The sequence below is a fragment of the Panthera uncia genome, chromosome B4 (assembly GCF_023721935.1).
Source record: "Panthera uncia isolate 11264 chromosome B4, Puncia_PCG_1.0, whole genome shotgun sequence".
Lineage (NCBI taxonomy): Eukaryota > Metazoa > Chordata > Mammalia > Carnivora > Felidae > Panthera > Panthera uncia.
Genome location: NC_064809.1, coordinates 116,328,249 through 116,341,174, shown reverse-complemented (window position 1 = coordinate 116,341,174; position 12,926 = coordinate 116,328,249).

Genomic DNA, 12,926 nt, shown 5'->3' with positions numbered 1-12,926 from the left:
GATATACGAGGCATCACACTCTGTGAACTAGGCATTGCTAACCTGATTTCACAGATGAGGGAATTAGGGTTCAGAGAACTTCTGCAACTTACTGAAGATTACACAGGTGCTAAATTTAATGGCTTAAATTAGTGGGGGAATCAGACAAAATGCAAATTATATAATGTGTTAGGTTGTGACCAGAGTTATAGAAAAATGCAGGATAAGGTGAGTAGGAATTCCAGGGACAGGGTGGTGGGCAGATTGCAGTATTCATAGGGTGGTCAGGGTAGGCCTCACTGAGAAGATATTTTGGTTTGGTGGCCAACAGCCCTTCACAGTTCCAGAATGTCATTAACTATAGAGACGTTGTGTCATCACTTTGTCTTGTATGCCATACCTCTCACTGGCAAAGAAGATAAGTCAGCTGACATCAGTTTCTTCTCTCCAAATGGGCTAAGAGAGCTGCTGATGCTCAGCTCTTATGTTCTTTACTATCAGCATCTCAATCCTATTGACTCTTTTGACCTTTGGCGGGGGGATATCCTTCTTACAAAATGTGAGCAATCTCATTCCAGCCAGATTGGTTTTCTGGGAAGACCTCTGCTTCTTGTCATCTATCTGTATTTTTTCAGTGTCATTGAAAGGACTTCTGAGATTGGATCCACACTGGCTGGGTCTGTACTATAGGATGGCAAAATATGATGCAGGTAATGAAAACATCTACTGACCAATCTGTCCTTTTCTCTTTTCCCTCTGTTTATAAATTGTTGAAAGTGAAACAATTGTCACACTGTCAAATAGTTCTTTAAATTTGGCCTTAAGATGATAGACAGGGGTGCCTGGGTGGCTCAGTCAGTTAAACATGCAACTCTTGATTTTGGCTCAGTCCATGGTCTCACGGTTGTGGGATCAAGCCCTGTGTCTGCCTCCACTGGGTATGGAGCCTGCTTAGGATTTTTTTTTTCTCTCTCTCTCTCTCCTTCCCCTACTCGTGCTCGCTCTCTCTCTCTCTCTCTCTCAAAAAAAAAAAAAAAGATGATAGAGAAAGAGGAAATTTGCAGTGTCATAATTGAATCAGCTGTGTAATGGTCACTAGTGATTAATTAGTCATTTTTGGTCCAAAGGGAGTAATTTCATAATTTTGAATAGATACTGTGACTAAAGCACTAAGTGCAGACACTGTTTACAATAATAATCTAATGTAAACATCTGCAAGAGTCTAACTGAGAACTTTTTTGAAGTGCATTCCATAGAACACCATTCCCACTTGTCCTTGGGAAAAAAAAAGAGTATTCATTGAAAATAAGTTTGGGAGGTGCTACGTGCTATAGTCCTCTTTTGGAGATTTTTGATGTACATTGGTCTTTTAATAGTTTTGAGAATTTTTCAATAAATAAACCTATTTTGTTTTGTTTAACTCCGTGTTTCCCAAACATATTTGATTAGGGAATCTATTTGTCACATAACCATCAACTGAATCCTAGAGAGCTACCAATTTATAGGATGTACTCTGGGAAGAGCTGATGTGGCTGATGTTAAAGTTCTTACAAGGATGAACAGAATTGCTTACTAACAGGATTCAATGTTTATTGAATGAATGGGCTTCAGGGTGAGCTACACATTTGAACTTATTTTTAATTCCTGATCTTCATTGTGATTTTAGTGCTAAAAGCTTCTCTATATCCTTCTGAATCTGAACCTTAAGAAGTCCTCCTAGGCACATGTTAATTTAATTCTGGGTTTGGCATAAAGTCATAAAAGAGACAGGGTATCAGTGGTCACCAAATTTACAAAGCTACTTATAGCAAAACATTATTGACATTTAAACAAACCAGGGACATGGCTTCATCTAGCTTCTAATTTGTGATCCTGCTCCAATAATCATATGAAACTACTGTGGTAAAATTTACTTTCCTGAAAAAAAATAAAAATAGCCTTAAACACTGACAATTTGTTCAACAATTTAGGTTTTTAAAAAATATTGTCCACAACACTAAAACATTTTTAAGACTTTAAGTGAATACTCTTAGCTTTCTAAAACCTCTCAAGATTTTTGAAGTACAAATCATAAGGGCACCTGAGGAGGCAATTGATTTTGGCAGTGTTAAATTGTCAAAATTAGTTAAACTTCACTTTTTTAGACTCTGCCTCTTAAGCATATTCTCCATCCCTAATGCAAAATGAAATTGAAATGTAAGCTTCTTTCGCTGAAATGCTCTTAGGAGACTTCTCTGGAAAATTTCTTTTCATAAATGATTATAACATCCTTTAAAGTTCTCTGTTACAATAAATAAATAAAGTTCTCTGTCACAGTGGACATTTGATTCCTCTCATTCCTTGTTGAAAATACAAAAATTAGTTTTTGTAATCTTGAGCCAAATTTGTTTTTCAGGTGAAAATAACTTTTTCATTCTTTGTCATACTATTTAGTAGTTCAAGTCAATAAATTTAGCTTATCTGGAATTTTTTTTCTTAAATGAGAGTCACGTTTTCTCTTCAATGAATAGACATGACCGATATTGCCTTGGAAAACAAATAGTATACTGAAGTGATTCTTCCCTGATTTTTATGAAAAATATTAGTATGGTCACTGTGGTGTATCATATGACTGTATATCATATATTTTGGTGCCCCTCTTTGTGGTGTCTCTTCCTGCAGGAGGATGATACATTTTCTTTCTTGCTGAGGCTGGTTTGGTCACATGGTATGCTCTGGCCAATAAAGTAAGAGAAGAGGTCATGTGTGGCACTTCCAACAGAAGCTTATGGAGCCGTCTCATGGTTTGCTGTGTCTTTATTTTCTCCCTGCTATGGAGATCTGTGCTGTCCCAGATAAAGGTTTTTCTGTCATTCTCAGTCCTAGAGGGAAGCTGACATGGGGGGCAGATCCATGGCCAACCAACAATAGATATGTAACACACGGGAAAAATAAACCTTCATTTTTCTTGAGATTTTGGAATTGTTATTGCTCATAACCCATATATTTTGACTAATACAAACACCCTTCTCATTGGATTCTTTCCAAATTTCTTTTTTAAAAAACTTGATAGAAGAGCAGAGAATTCGACTAAACTGTCATCTATCACTTAATCAGTATTAAACAAATAGAAGACATTGTCAGTGAGTTGATACAAAACAATTTCAGCATCAACAATGTAAACTGTAGAATTTTTAACCACTGTGATATAGCTAATAACTGCTATTTAGTTTTAAGTAATGAAGCAAATAAAAATATAGACCACACTGCAATGCTGCTGTTTAATGGACCAATTGCAATGATTCTTGAACGTGAGTATAATACTTAATCTAAACATTTTCTATTCAGACCTTAATAGCTGTCTTTGTGAGTTGCAATTTAGTCTCTCAAAAGAACCAAATAAAAAAAAGCAAAATTGTTTTTAGCAACTTGTGTTTGAGTAAGAATGATTCTTTGAGGCAACACTGGTTAGTGAAATAAATTCCCAGAATACCAGATGCACATTTTTTTCCCCTGAGGTGAGAGTAGAGTCTGTAATTGACTTTCCAAGTTAATTCCTTGGAGGGAGGGCAGCACTGATCATGGTAATTATTAATTCATAAACTATAATTAACATTAATTAATTAAGGCCTCACCCTCACCCTCCCTTCCAGGAAATGTAAAAGGAGTATTTGAGAAAAATTTTTAGGTGACTATAAGAGATGCTATTTTTGAGGACGTTTACGACTTTAAATTTTAAGGCAAAGGTATATTTTTATTTTTGATTTGCAAAGTATATGAATTATTGGAGGATTGATGGAGGATTTCAGAGTTTAGGTCACAGAAACAGATATTAATCTTGGAGACTAAATAGTACAATTAATTCTGTGTGAACTGGCTCACAAATAGGTAAAGAGGAAACAGACTGTCTTTCTTCAGTTGTGGACTAAAGCCATTCTCTTTCAATTTATAGAAAAATACTAATATGTTCTAATGGGAGGAAAAGATATCTTTAAAGCAGTTTGTATTAATCACATGAGAAGGATATAATCTTATTGTCAGAAGCTTTAGTAAAAATTTTTAACTACCTTTCCTCTGCACATAACTCACACATAACTATGGCATAGCCTTTTCTCCCTTATGCTATTTGGTTTATTTTCCCTCTATCATTTTCCTAAAAAAAAAAAAGAAAGCAAGAATCTTAGAATGTTTTAATTTTAATTTAAACCCACCCCATCATTCATGTTATTGTTCTCATATTTTAGCTCTATTGTGTTTTTAGACAACCCTATGATGATTATTATTTTACAAAGTCTTTTATATTCAGATTTGCAAATGAAAACCGAATTCTTTTTTTACCATTGTTTCTTGTATTCCACTCTATTTTTTGCCTATTACTGTTTTGCTCAAGTTATTTATTTATTTATGTATGTATGTATGTATGTATGTATTTATAAAGTTTTGTTTATTTATTTTGAAAGAGAGAGAGAAAAAGAGAGAGAGTGCAGGGGGAGGAGCAGAGAGACAGGAGATAGAATCTCAAGTCAACTCCATGCCATCAACATGAGTCCAAAGTGGGGCTTGATCTTATGAACCATGAGATCATGACCTGGGCTGAAATCAAGAGTTGGATGCTTAACTGACTTAGCCACCCAGGCACCCCTCAGGTTTAGTTTTTAGTAGCTATTTTAGTAGAGAGGGAGGGTCTATGAGTAGCAAAATCCTTTATTTTTTGTATGTCTAAAAATATCTTCATTTTACTCTCATTGTTTTGTATGTTAGCTTCATTGGGTAGAGAATTCTAGGTTGACAGTTATTTTACTCTGAACACTGAATATGTTTTTCCTTTGTTTCCTGGAATCTGTTTCTGCTGTTTCAGTAGTGAAACAGCTATTGCCAGTCTGATGGTTGATTTGCAGGTAAATAGTCATTTTCCCCAGATAGCTTAAAAATTTGTCTCTATTTCTGATTTTTTGAAGCTTTACAATGATGCATAATTAAAAAAACATCCTGCTAAGAACTCACCATTTCCCGTAAAATCTGATAACTCATGTTTTTATTCATTTATGGAAACATCTTTCCCATTATGTTTGAATATTACTTCTTTACAATTAACCTTTTCCTCTTCCTGAAACCCCTATTATATGTGTACTGAATAAAGCTTCTTATTTTGTTTTTTGTATGTTATAACTAGTTTTTTTCATATTCTCAGTGATTGCTTTGGTTTTCTTTACCTTCCAACTCACTTATTTGTCAGTTATGACTAGTCTATTGTTTAAGGCATCACTTGATTATTTCAATGACCACGGTTTTGATTTCTAGAATATTTTTTTCTTTCTTAAGTCTATCTGTTCTTTTTTCATAGCATCTTGATCTTGTTAATACTTTTCCTATACTTATTATTTTTTTATTTTTTAAGAAAAGTGTTGCGATTTTATTTATTTTATTTTTATGGAGAGAGAGAGAGTGCAAGGAGAGAGAGGGGCAGAGGGGGAGAGACAGAGAGAGAGAGAAAGAGAGAGAGAGAGAGAGAGAGAGAATCTTAAGCAGATTCCATGCTCAGTGAGAACCTGACATGAGGCTCCATCCCACAACCCTGGAATCACGACCTGAGCTGAAATCAAGAGTCAGATTCTCAACTGACTGAGCCACTCAGGTGCCCCACTAGTATACTTATTTTAAATATCTCACATTAGATTGTTCTATTACCTCAATTCCTGCCAGTTGTAGATCTCCCCATTTGTTGTGTTTGCTTTCTGTCTCAGGGCTATGGGTTTCCATATATTTTAAAGGAGCTTTGTTTGTACTTTGAGTTGAGGAGACACCTTTCTGGGGCACTTTCACCCAAGTCTTTGTTAAGGGTCTGTTTTTTTCAATAGTTCTGGACTATGTTAAGGGTCTGTTTTTTTCAATAGTTCTGGACTATTTTATATGTGTTTTCTGGCTACGAATTTATACATCACTTATATAATGTCTAAATTCAGGTCTGACACCCAGTACTTTTAGGTCAGAAAAATGTGGAATTAAGCCATAGAGTTGCTATTAAGAGTGTTTGGTGTCCGAGAAATAACAGATGCTGGTGAGGATGTGGACAAAGGGAACCCTCTTGTACTGTTGGTGGGAATGCAAACTTGTGCAGCCACTTTGGAAAACAGTGTGGAGGTTCCTCAAAAATTTAAAAATAGAACTACCGATGATACGGCAATTACACTACTTTGTATTTATCCAAAGAATACAAAAATACTAGCTCAAAGGGATACATGCACTGTGATGTTTATAGCAGCATTATCTACAGTAGCCAAATTATGGAAATAGCCCAAGTGTCCATCAACTGATGAATGGATAAAGAAGTTATGGTATATATATATATTCATTGGAATATTAGTCAGCCATATAAAGAATGAAATCTTGCCATTTGCAATGACATGGATGGAGCTAGCAAGTATTATGCAAGCAATATAAGTCAGAGAAAGATAAGTATGACTTCATTCATGTGGAATTTAAAACAAAACAAACGAGCAAAGGGGAAAAAGAGGAGAGAGAGAGAGGAAACCAAGAAACAGACTCTTAACTGCAGAGAACAAAGTGATGGTTACCAGAATAGAGGTGGGTGGTGTGATGGGTTAAATAGGTGATGGAAATTAAGGAGTGCACTTGTTGTGATGAACACCAAGTGTTGTATGGAAGTGTCGAATCACTATATTGTATACCTGAAACTAATATAACACTGTATGTCAGCTAACTGGAATTTAAATAAAAACTTAAAAAAAAAAGCTGAGGTCAGCAATAAAAAAAAGCGGTGCCAACATGAACTTTAAAATTTCTTCTTTGGGGCACGTGGGCGGCTCAGTCATTTAAGCATCTGACTCTTGGTTTCAGCTCAGGTCATGATCTCACAGTTTTGGGTTTGAGTCCTGTGTCAGGCTCAGCACTGACAGTGTGGAGCCTGCTTGGGATTCTTGCTCTCCGTCTCTCTCTCTGCACCTCCTCCACTCACAATTTCTCTCTCCCTCTCTTTATGCCCCTCCCCTACTTGCTCTCTCTCTCTCTCTCTCTCTCTCAAAACAAATAAATAAAATAAAATAAAAATAAAATAAAAATTCTATTTGGAGGGCAGTAGAGCCTGTTAAGGAAACTATATTGGGGTGCCTGGGTGGCTCAGTCAGTTAAGCACCCAACTTCAGCTCAGGTCATGATCTCACAGTTTGTGGGTTTGAGCCCTGCGTCAGGCCCTGTGCTGAGCTCAGAGCCTGGAGCCTGCTCTGGATTATGTGTCTCCCGCTCTCTCTGCCCCTCCCCAGCTTGCACTCTGTCTCTCTCTCAACAATAAATAAACCTTAAAAAAAATAAAAAAAGAAACTATATTAAAGTTGTATCTGCAATTTACATAGCAAACACAATGCTTTTGCTAGATTTACATGTTGATTTGGAATAGCTTGGGGGTAGGCTGATGGAAATTTGATTTACATTGTACTAAATAGTAAGAATGGTGGTTTTACTTATAATATGTGTTTATTTGGAGTAGATTGAGAAGTACCAACACAGATAATGGTGGGGTGAGAATTATTTTAAGCCTCTCCTTGTGGTTGCAGCTAGATACCCAGTCTGGAATAAAATAAAGAAACCCATCAGCCCTCGGAGAGGTGACGGGAGGGAACTCTTGATAAACATAACTTTTACTTATTTTTAAAATTTTTGTAATTATTACTTTTTAAGTAGGCTTCAGGCCCCGTGCCAAGCCCATTGTGGGGCTTGAACTCACAACCATGAGATCAAGACCTGAGCTGAGAACAAGAGTCGGTTGCTTAGCTGACTGAGCCACCAGGCGCCCTAGTAAGCATATCTTTTAAAACCTATGCATCTGGATTAAATTTTAAAAGTGTTAAATGATGTTTAGATTTATTGTGAATTACAACACTGTTGACCTAATAAAGTGTGAAGTGTTAGTTTGCTTAAGATTACAGAAAATAAGCAAGTCGATCAAAATATTTGTCTCCTAATTTAGTTTGATATGACTCTGAACTTTTAGCCTCATATACAACCAAGAGGAAGACATTTAAATTAAAAACTAAAGAAGGTTTTTATTAACTTGAACTGAAAGAGCTTTGATTATAGTCTTTCCCTGACTAGTGGTATGTCTAACTATAAACCTTAGGGAGTCCGGAGCTGTAACAAATGAAGAGAATGCTGCTGTTCTTGTGACAGTGTCTGGAGCGTGTAAAACAATAGTAGGTCCAGGAGGACCTTGTATTGATGTATGGCCTTAAAGTGAGTAAGACTAAAATAAAGAAATATGGGACCTCTTATTGATGGTTTAATTATTAGGATTAGAAGAAACCAAGCAGCCTGGCTTGAGTTTAGGAAAGGGAAGGCACAGCATTTGATTCTGCATCTGCCTAAGTTTTGGAAAGTAAGGAATTCTTCCTAAGGCTGTGTGAAAGTAAACCCCACTGCTAACTTGATCAAAGTGCATGGGGGCGGGGGCGGGGAGATTGAGTGCTAGTGATGTGTCATACTCCATACTGTCAAGAGCTAGTCTCAGGAGTCTGGATAAAAATTTCTTTCTTTTTTAAAATTTTTAAATAAAAGTGATATATTATTAGAATAGGGATGGGGAATGGAGACAGTATCTCATTGTGGTTATGTATATGTGCAAGGTCGTTGGAGGGAGATAGATGGGCTTCCAGGCCTGATTTGTCACTTCTCAGAGGTGAGTGATGATAACAAGTTGCCTAACGTTTCTATGCATTATTTTCCTCACCTGTAAGATGGGGAAGTTTGAGTTGCTATAGGAAGAGATAGTCTTTATTAGTGTGCTGTGCTGTCCCATAGGAGTCTAAGGTGTTCCTATGGGAAACTGTTGCTGAAAATAGGGATTTTAAATTATAAGAGGTTCTTAAGAGTGCCTCTCTCACATATAACTGAAATCCCTTCTATGCATATGTGAATTTTTCTTGGGAAGGGGCAGGAGGCATAGCTTCCTTTGGGTTTTTAAAATTATTCAAAATCCTCTAAAGGTAAATAACCACTGTCCTAAAATTTCTACAAGGAGGCAAGACAGTCCTGATTTGTGTACTATATCATGGAGTACAAAACATGATGGAGTTGAAGATGTGGTTTTCAGTTTAATAAGATGAGCTCTGGAACACATTGGAGTATTAGAGCAAGTGTCAGAGCAGATGGGGGCAGAAGTATGTTCCCACAGCAACAAGAAAATACTCCTCAAAAGGTTTAGGAAAACACACAGCCAGCCATAAGGACTTCTACTGGGACCATGTGTGAATTAATCTTTAGGAACTTCCTAATTTATAGGGAGGATTTGATTAGAGTGGCGGTCTCCCTAATTCTGTGGATTTTTAGTGGATAAACCAAAGAGAGAACTACTGGCTTTTAATTTCTACTTTGATTTTGCGGTAATGTCATGCCCATGGTCAAGATATTTAACTATCTACTCCTATGTGTTCTCAACTGAAATGTCTCATTCTCAATGACTTCTTAGTTTCATAGTATTACAAGGACTTGTAGTTTAATTCACAAGTGAGATGATTACTTAGGTTAATCATAGTCTCTTAGAATTTGCTATTTGTTTTTTCTTTGTTCTTTGAGAAGCTCAAAATTAGTGAGGGACACCCTCTAGGTAATGTCAACATTTTCCACTCAAACTTGAAATGTCAGCTGAGATTTAGAGATTACTTAGAAAAAGGTGGTAAAGTACACTGGGCCCTTTGGCTGGACCAGAGGAATCCTAATGCAATGCAAACATGTGTTCAAGGTGGCAGAATCATGGTCCTAATCGAGGTAGTTTTATCCAGTCTTTTTAGCCAGGTATGTTGTTTTTTCCTTCCCGACATAGACTTTGCAAAATTGTCTGCATGGGCCCCCTCATATTCCTCTGCCTAATGCATACCTATCTCTCTACCTCTTCTTTTGCATATACTGTATTGTTTTATTTCTTGGGATGGAGCTGCCTATTTATCTCCAAATTCTACCTATTTTTAAAGTCTTTCCTTAGAAAGCCTTCCCTGACTAATCCAGTCTCTAATGATTCTCCCTTTTAATCATGTGTATAATACTTCATTTGTTTTCTCTTTGAATTATAAACAACTCAAGGATGAGATGGTGGCAGAGACTGGCTAATTGTTGACCAAATCCTTTCCCTTCCTCTTGGGCATATAGCTAGACCATATTCTTATCTTGCCTTGCCTTGCATTTAGATGTGGACTGAGTTCTAGCCAAAGGAATGTAGGCAGAAGGAATCAATGCTACACCTAGTCTGACTTATTAAAACATCCTACACATGGTTTTCCATGCTCTTTCCCTATGTGCTGGCTGAATGCAGAGGATTGGGAGATTCTAGGGGAGGGTGGATCTGTAATATGGAAGAAGCCTAGGTCTCTGAAGTATTATATGGAAGTGTTCCATCAACCATAAAACATTATACTGTTTTATGGTAAGCAACCAACTTATCAAGTTTCTCCAGCCACTTGGCTTTGGGAGCTTATGTGTTGTAGCAGCTACTATTTACTCTAACAGATGTGGAGTAAATTACACTATATTTCTTTGTTTCCTTCACAGTACCTAGAATAATGTGGAGAGAGGCTCAATTTCTGGCTGCCTCACAAAAAAATGATAATTTACTGACTGTCACCTTTCACAAGGAAGGATGCTCTCTCTGCTCAGGTCTAGAGAGTGGGAAGTAAGAAAAAGAAGGGAGGTATTAGCAGTGGATGGCCCAGTCTGAATGTACATAGGGTGAATAAAACACATAGATTTGGTCTTCTTCCTTGATCAATGGCATCAAATAAACAAACAGTATTGTTATTGATTATTATATTAAGTAAATATCAGGAAAGGTATTAGTATTGATTATTACATTAGATAAATGTGCAGAGTGGTGGCATTATTGATTTTTATATTCAACAAATATGGGAATGGACAAAACTCATACTTCAGCCAGCCTATCTTAAAATGACTTACGGTTTTGAGTACAATTCTAGGACAGGGAGTTACTTTATGATGAATGTTTTAGAAAATCTGAGAACTTTCCTCATCAGATTTCCATTAAAAATGAAAGCAATTAGGGACACATATGTATCTGACTATAAAACAGGCATAGAGATGGCAGCATTGTTGTCAGCAACAAAGACCCATGGGATCTATCAAATACCAAATGTTGAACAGAGCCCCTTGAAGATACGGGACAAATTAAAGAAATCAAGCTGAGAGATGGAATACAATTGCAAAGGGCAGGCAAATTTTAATTATATGCAAAATGTAAGCAAGGTTATCTGTAATTGGAGGCCCACAGTTTTGTACGTCTTAGGTTGAGAAATGGTAGCTAGATATGGTGGGTGAAGAGATCCTTTATCTTCACATGCTTGTGGGTAAAGGGATTATTCGGTTTTTGGTTATGGGACAGGATGACATGGTTGTTTTTTAAACTTGTCTTTTTGAAAAATTCAAGAAAGTAAAATTATTGATTTTAACTAATCATTCTCAATGTTAGATTAGAAGGACCTATAGAAAAACTGAGGGAAAGATAAGGAAAGGGGAGCAGAATTGGTGGGAAGGTATTGAGAATCCCAACACACAGGTTGAGAAGAATCTGAGGAAGGGGTCCTGCAGGGAGGGAGACACAAAAGAAAGACAGTTCATGTACCCAACACTGGCAAGAATTAAAGACACCATTGAAGCTTAAATGTAGACAGCTAGTAAGGTATGTATCACATTATATTATGATTTTGGGGGGAGTAGTTTATTTCTGTCACATGACTGAGTTCTTTGATCTAGGGACAATGCCCATTTAACCTTGAGTCCTATAATAGACATTTGTGGGTTTTGCTTGCCCAGCTTTCATTTGCCCTGTTTTCTGGTATTGTAATCTATGTCCTGGAGAATCATCCCTCCCTCCATCTCAATACATTTGGTTCACGTAGATTTACTAAATCCTTGACTTCCTAGGATAGGATGTGACCCAGACCTGGTCAGTCAGAATAATAGTTCCCCTGGTCAGAGTGATTGTTCCAGGAACAAAAGCATGACTAAACCTGTCCGTCAATTTTAGGACATTTGTTGGAACTGCTGAGGAGGAAGAAGCTTTTTTTCTTTTCTTCTGGATTTGAATTTGGGAGGATATAAGTCACATCAAACTTCCTTCCACAGACTGAAGACAATATACAAAAAGTAGAGTTGGGATCTGGGGAGAGAGAAAAAGAGGGAAAGAAAGAAGTGGAAAGAAAGAGAGATAGATTTATTGTTTGAGCACTTAGACTAGCCCATACTTGAAGCCAAACTCCTGGACTTTTCAGTTATACAAATCAAGAAATCTCTTTTGTTTAAGCCATTTTGAGCTTTTTCAGTTGACTTTCTATTCCTCTTAACCAAAAGCATAATTAATGTAGATCTCCTACATAAGCATAGTCCTAGAATATTATGCTTACTCAACATTTGTTGACTGAGTGCATGAATACATGAATAAATTTCACCTGCCAAAGTTCATGCTAATTAATGGTTGATCCAGGATGAAAACCCGCATTGGCTGGCACCTAACTTATGACAGCTTCCACGACTCTACCTGATCTCTCCTTTCCTGTCCCATAACACCATGTACACACTGCTGTCAGAGCACTTATTGAATTATATTCAAATTGTTTGCCTATCTTTGCCACTAGACTGAGCTCTTTGAGGATAGAAGTGGAAGTTTTCACTTCTGTATTCAGAGGCTCAGTGGTGGATGTATTGCTTTCTTGTCCAGCTGGAGTGGACCAGCCTCAGGTCTCATTTATACCTCAGGCCTTTGCACTTGGCTGTTGCCTTGTCTAGAGTACATCCTCTATCCCCAACTGCATTTGATTGGCTCTTGTCATTCAGGTCTCAGCTCAGGTCTTTGCTGACTACCCCCCATCTAATGGGGGGTGGTTTCTTTAGAAACTATGGTAGGCAGAGTGAAGACAGTGTCTTCACGTTGTCATACTGAATTTTCTTCAGAA